The sequence below is a fragment of the Cetorhinus maximus genome, chromosome 23 (assembly GCF_964194155.1).
Source record: "Cetorhinus maximus chromosome 23, sCetMax3.hap1.1, whole genome shotgun sequence".
Lineage (NCBI taxonomy): Eukaryota > Metazoa > Chordata > Chondrichthyes > Lamniformes > Cetorhinidae > Cetorhinus > Cetorhinus maximus.
In genome coordinates, this window is record NC_135901.1 from 61,682,585 (window position 1) to 61,689,339 (window position 6,755).

At 42.5% G+C, this 6,755-nt stretch overlaps 1 non-coding gene across 1 annotated transcript; it reads right to left on the bottom strand.

Moving 5' to 3' along the window:
* Window positions 1-4,454: 4,454 nt before the first annotated feature.
* On the bottom strand, window positions 4,455-4,528 carry trnat-ugu (transfer RNA threonine (anticodon UGU)). Its single transcript has one exon. It is a non-coding gene; the product is annotated as a tRNA-Thr (tRNA).
* Window positions 4,529-6,755: the final 2,227 nt, after the last annotated feature.

Genomic DNA, 6,755 nt, shown 5'->3' on the forward strand with positions numbered 1-6,755 from the left:
AGAATTGGGAAGATCAAAGCCATTGTTTTCAGTCACCAGTACAAATTCCGTTCCCTACCTCCCGAGTCCATCCCTATGAGGTAACATTGGGATATGTTGTCCTATGTTTGTCAAGCCAGGAATCTTTGTTCCTAAGCGAGAGAGAGAGGGGGAGGGAGAGCCATTCCTACAATATTTAATACACTTCTGAAGATTTTATAAGGTTATTAGACAGTGGTTTCTTAGAGATCTCACCACCTTGAGAAGGGAATATCCTTATTGATTTCTCACAACTGATTTCTGACTAACCTCACTATTTCTAAGCTACGAGCTTGTTTTCCTAATTTCTTTATGACAAACCATGGATAACATACTAAAGCTACTAGAATGATCAGAATCAGCAACACAAACCCTTGAGCTGCCACCAAGAGTAAATGTGAAAACTTTATCCACTAAATGTGATAACTATCGACTGAGATTCATCCTCCCCACCTGCAGATCATCTCACACAATTTTAAATTATTGACATGTGGTAAATACATCTGGTTCAAACAGAAGTTCATGCACGGACTTTAAAGATTCTCTAGCTCACTATTCACCTTCATCCACCTTGTGGATATTTTCTAAATCTAGATTCTGTTTCCCTCTTCACTTTAATTTTACTCCCTCTGATAGGTACTGTTGTGTTTAATTCTATCCTGATAGTTTGAAAGCCAGTTTCTCTATGGAGTGTGTCAATGTCTTGATGATTTAAAATGTTTCATTCAATTTTCCATAATAATCACTTCATGTTGTTCCGTTGTCAAGTAGCTGAGTATGTCTGGAACCTGTTCTTCAGTGCAGGGTCACATGCATTTCCACATGGCGACCTGGGAGGGATGGATCCGGCGGCTGGGTTAGATAGAGAATGTGGGGATGGCAGATTCAGCAGCGGAATTCAAAAGGGAATTGGACCAAATACTGCAACATGTCCAGGGAAAAGGTAGGGGAGAGGGGCCAGGTGAGTTAATTCCAGAAGAGTAAGAGGCCTCCCTTTTCAGACGCAGATGAAGAGTTTTTTTTTTGTTTTTTCAGAGGGTCGTTAGTCTGAGGAATTTTCTCCAGAAAGCAGTGGAGGCTGGGTCATTGAATTTATTCAAGGCTGATTTAGACAGATTTCTGGTAGAGAAGGGAGTCAAGGGTTATGGGGGGCGGTGAGGGTGGGGGTGGGGACGGACAGACAGACAGGAAAGTTGAGTTGAGACCACAACCAGATCAACCTTGATCTTATCGAATGGTTGAGCAGGGTCAAAGGGCTGAATGGCCTCTGTTCCTCTGACCTGGCTGAATGGTCTCTATATGTTGTTTTTGGCTCTGATTTTATGGTACAGTGAGTGGCTCGAAAGACAAAATGGTCTATTCCTTTTGCTATTTGTTATGTTCCAATTCAGTACCGTTACCAATCAATGCAATGGTTACTATCATATTGCCAGCAGTAGCATATGCAAGTGGTCTCAGGCTCTGGATTTAAACACTAGTTCCTATTAAGTCATGGATTTTAATCCCACCATTGCCAAAGTTTCAGTTGGTTTGTCTTGCAGACGTTTCATCAAATCCCTTAGAATTGGCTCGGGGCATTTGACATATGATGTAGTTCGTCTTGGTAGGTAGAACAAGGGACGCTGTCGTAATTGCAGGGTGACTGGGAATAGGTGGGTCTGAATTCCCTCATTCTCTGCTGAAACCATTCCATGATTTTACATGAACAACAATGACGCTAGTATAAGGCCTGCAGCCGTGACTGAGTGGTTAAAGGGATGGGGTTAAAATCCATTGGGGTCTCCCCACGTGGGTTAGAGTCCTGCTGACTGTACTTCTCGCTGTTCCTTCGTTTTGCTGCCTCCAGAATGAACTATTGGTTAAATGGAATCAGCACCTTCCAAACACTCCCGTGTGGTTTTCCTGCTTCACTTCCGTGTTGCTTCATTTCTGTTGATCCATAAGCATTCACGGAATTTGCAGTCAGAAATGATACAAAACTGAACTAATTTGCGCCATTCTTGCGTTCTGAGACTTTTTCTGTCCTTAGAGATAAACCCTTGTTCACTACCACTCACGTTGTATATTTCTGTGTGTGTCAATGTGGTTCAGTTCCCCGAGGGGCGAACACATTTTTTACCATCGCAAATTTTATTCACTTCCGTTATATATCTTCATGGTAAATGGCACAGAGAATAACAATAGGTTGAAAAGTTGCAAGAGGAGATTGACCCTTTGTGTTTATTTGAGTGGAGACTGCTTATTGACTCAGTGCCTGTATGTTACACAGCGGAGGATGAATGAAATTTTCACTGAGCAACATTTTAACAGACAGTGGATTCATTCATTGTGATGGTCTGTTCCAGTTCTATATATGCAATTTGACAGTCAATTTCTATTCGTTGCTTTGAACCCAATCTTTCTAATAGGTTGTATGTTATGCACATGTTTGTTTCAGCTTCTCGCGTTATTTGAAATGAATATTCATAAATCCATTTAGTCATAGAGTCATAGAGGTCTACAGCACAGAAAGAGGCCCTTCAGCCCATCGAATCTGCGCCGTCAAAAAAGTACCTAACTGTTCCAATCCCATTTTCCAGCACTAGGCCCATAGCCTTCTATGCCATGGCATTGCAAGTGCACATTCAAATACGTTTTGAATGTTATGAGGGTTTCTGCCCCTACCACCCTTTCAGGCAGTGAGTTCCAGATTTCCACTTAACTCTGGGTGAAATAATTCTTCCTCACATCCCCGCTAAACCTCCTTCCCCTTATCTTAAATCTATGCTCCCTGGTTATTGATCCCTCCACCAAGGGGAAATGTTCCTTCCTGTCTACTCTATCTATGCCCCTCATAATTTTATACACCTCAATCATGTCCCCGCTCAATCTCCTCTGCTCCAAGGAAAATAAACCCAGCCTATCTAATCTCTCCTCATAACTAAAACTCTCCAGCCCAGGCAACATCTTGGTAAATCTCCTCTGCACTCTCTCCAGTGCAATCACACCCTTCCTATGATGCAGATTCCAGAACTGTACGCAATATTTGGAGACAGGCAATACTTTTGTGAGAACTTACCGAATAACAGCAGGGCTGGCAAAGTTTGGACAACATTTCCTTGTCGCCAAAGGACACAAAGCAGAATTATGTCGGTAATATGAGTAGAAGCAGGAAGAGAGCGAGTCTATTTGACCCTAGGTTTTCTTAAACCATTAAACCTACAGTTGGAAACTAACTCTCTAGTGGTTCAGCCTCGGTGCTTTCACCGCCTGGGTTCAATTCTCTCTTGATGTTGTGAAAAATGTCGTAACTAGCAGCCAATTTATGGACTGAAAAAGTGTCAAATTAGACTCGAAACCTTCACTCTGTTTATCCCTTCACATTTGCTGTCATACCTGCTGAGAACTTCCAATACTTTCTGTTTTTATTATAACATGAATTACTGTCTTTATTATATACATGATCACAAGAAATAGGAGCAGGAGTAGATCACAGGGCTCATCGAGCTTGTCCCATCATTGAATTCAATCATGGCTGATCTTGGGCTTCAACTCCATTATCCTGCCCGTTCCCCATATCCCTTAGTTCCCCGAGAGACCAAACATCTGTCCATCCCGGCCTTAAATGTATTTAATGCTGGAACATCCACAACCCTCTGGGTAGAGAATTCAAAGATTCACAACCCTTTGGATGAAGTAATTTCTCTTCATCTCAGCCCGAAATTATCAACCCTTTATCCTGAGACTGAGCCACAGTGTTTTCGACTCCCTGACCAGCGGAAACAATCCCTGTGTCCACCCTATCAAGCCCTCTCAGAACTTTACAGGTTTCAATCAGATTGGCTTTCATTCTTCTAAACTTCAGAGAATAAAAGCCTTTCATCTTAAGACAACCAGCTCATTCCAGAGACCAATTTAGTGAACCTCCCCTGCACCGTCCCCAATGCAAGTCTATTCTTTTATAAATGTGGAGATGAAAACAGCACACGGGATTCCAGATGCCATCTCACCAAAACCCTGTAGCAAGACTTCTTTATTCTTGCTCTCCAATCCCCTTGCAATAAAGGCCAACATGCTGATCCTGCATGCTAACTTTCCACATTGCTTGTACAAGCACACCCAAGTTTCTTTGAACATCAGCACCTACAAATTTCTCACATTTTAAAAGCATTCTGTTATTCTCATTTTTATAACCAAGTGAACATAATCGCACCTGCCTACATTATAATCCACCTGCCATCTTGTTGGCCACTGACATGACCTTCTGATATCTTTACAACAGGTTCTGTTGAAGAGCCATACGGACTCGAAACGTTAACTATATTCCTCTCCGCAGATGCTGTTGGACCTGTGGAGTTTTTCCAGGTTTTTTTTTGTTTTGGATTTCCAGCTTTTATCTTTTTACAGTGTTCTGCTCAAAGGTTATCTTGTTACCAAATTTCATAAACATTAATCGCAGGCCCCAGTGAGAATTGAACTCACGACCCCTGGTTTACAAGACCAGTGCTCTAAACCACTGAGCTATGGAGCCAGTTATTCTGTCTCACTCACAGTAAGTCTCCTCGTGGAACGAGGAACAGGACAACATTCCGCATGGATGATATTTGACAGACATGGAAATGCCTGAAAGGGAGAACAGGAAGTTAAAGATGCGACATGAAAGCGGCAGAATTTGACGTGTGTCAGTTGCTTTCAGTGATGAATGTCTGCTGCGGTGATGTGAGAGATTTTACTGCCGACTGTTTACACTGACACAAATATCACTCCTGACCAATCAATCACAACTGCTCTTTGAAAGCAGCGCGCCAGGCCGAATGGCCTCTTTGCTGTAACTGTCTATAATTTTATGTTTCCCAGCATCATTTCCCAGTCACTCCGACATTTTATTACACACTTGGGGGAATGTACTTTCTTACATTCTCGCCATTGAAGTCAAGGCACTGAGCAAACTCAAAGTTTTTCTTAAATTCCTGAGCAGGATTTGGAACCAGACCAATTGAACGACACTGTATTGGTGCCAATCCTTCACTGCAGCTACCCCTTAAAAACACCTCTGGTGAAAGTATCTGAAAAATGGCAAATGTGGCCCAGATAAAGCACGTTGCAAAAGTTATAGACAGCTTTCCTCGTGATTTAGAGGTGAGGATTCGGCCCTTTCACCGCCATGGCCCGGACTCGATTCCCGGCCAGGCAATGAAGGTTTATTGACCTGGTACAAACTGTTAAAACAGGCCTCATTTACTTATTGACTGAAAACGCACAACAGCTCCGCCCGAATCAGTGGAGTGAGAGTTGAAGTTTCACGTCAGAGCTGCAAATATCACACGTGGAACAGCTTCGAGAAGAAAGACAGTCCCAAATGTCCGAGGAGTATCAGTTTGGACAATTTGTATTTACAAATTCATTCTCTCGATGTGTCCATGGCCTTAACCACTCGACCACAAGGACTCGGTGTCTGTTTAAATGTTGCTCAGTGAAAATTTCAATCGCCCTCCGCTTTGTAACATTCGGACACTTATTAACTGAATAATCTCCACTCAAAAATACAGAAAAAAAATTCCTCTTGAATCTTTTAAACCTGTTTTTATTTTCTCTCTACGATTTGAATATGAAGCCACACAACTAAGGTGAATAAAGTGTGGATCGGTAAAAATGAGGAAGTGAAGCACATTGACACACACAGGAACACACACACACACACATAAACCGAGAGAGACAGAGGGCTAAGGAGAGACAAACAGCCAGAAAGAAAGGATGTCACCAAACCGGCTCAGTTTTGTTCCATTTCCGTCTGTGGATTTCACAAATCCTTGCAGATGAATGGAAATGAGAAAGCGCGGGAGATTTTGTTTGATTCTATTTAATCGATAACTAATCCTGTTGGCACCTGGTTAAAATCAGGAACAACGAGAACCGCAGTCAGCAAACCAACATTGGGGAAACCCCGATGGATGTCAGAAACATCGCCCTCAACACTCGCCCGCAACTAACAGGACTTGCTCAGGGAAAAAATGTTCATATCAAATCAGAGACGGCTCTTAAGTAAGTCTTTCGGCCCGTCATGTCTGTGCTGGCTCTCAGGAAGAGCAACTAAACCAATTCCACACACCCGCCTTTCCTCCACACCAATTTCTATTTACATTGTCTCTCCTCGTTCACCCTGTCAAGATAAAGGACCACAACCTGTCCCACTCCCCGTATTAAACTGGACTTGTGTCTGGCTCACCCAAAGGGAATTCCTAATGTGCCCGAAAGGGGGAAGCAGCTGAAAATTTGGGAGTGGTAGGATTCGGACCCACTCCACCAGAGACTGGAACCTGAATCCAGCTCTCCAGTTTGTAGAGAAAATGGAATTAGATTGTAGATATCAGCTCAGAAATAATGATGACCTGCCTGATCAGACTAAAGTTCTTTCGTAATTCGATATGAAATCAATTGCATAAATAAATAATGATTGTATCGAAAACTGTATGAGGAATCCTAGTCCAACTCTTCATGTCATTGGGTCAGAGAAACTTTGTTAACTAAGGCAAACTGTGCATGGATTCTGCAGAAACTCTTTCTTCAAGTGAGAAATGGACAATGATTGAAAAGGGGAAAACTCAGGTTTAAGTAAAGAGAGAAGGAATTTGAGACGAATTGGTTAGCTCTTTAAAAATAGCTGGCACAGATACGATGGGGTGAAGGGCTTCACGTTGTAGTAAAAACAGGAAATGCTGGAAAAACTCAACAGGTCTGACAACACCTGTGGAGAGAGA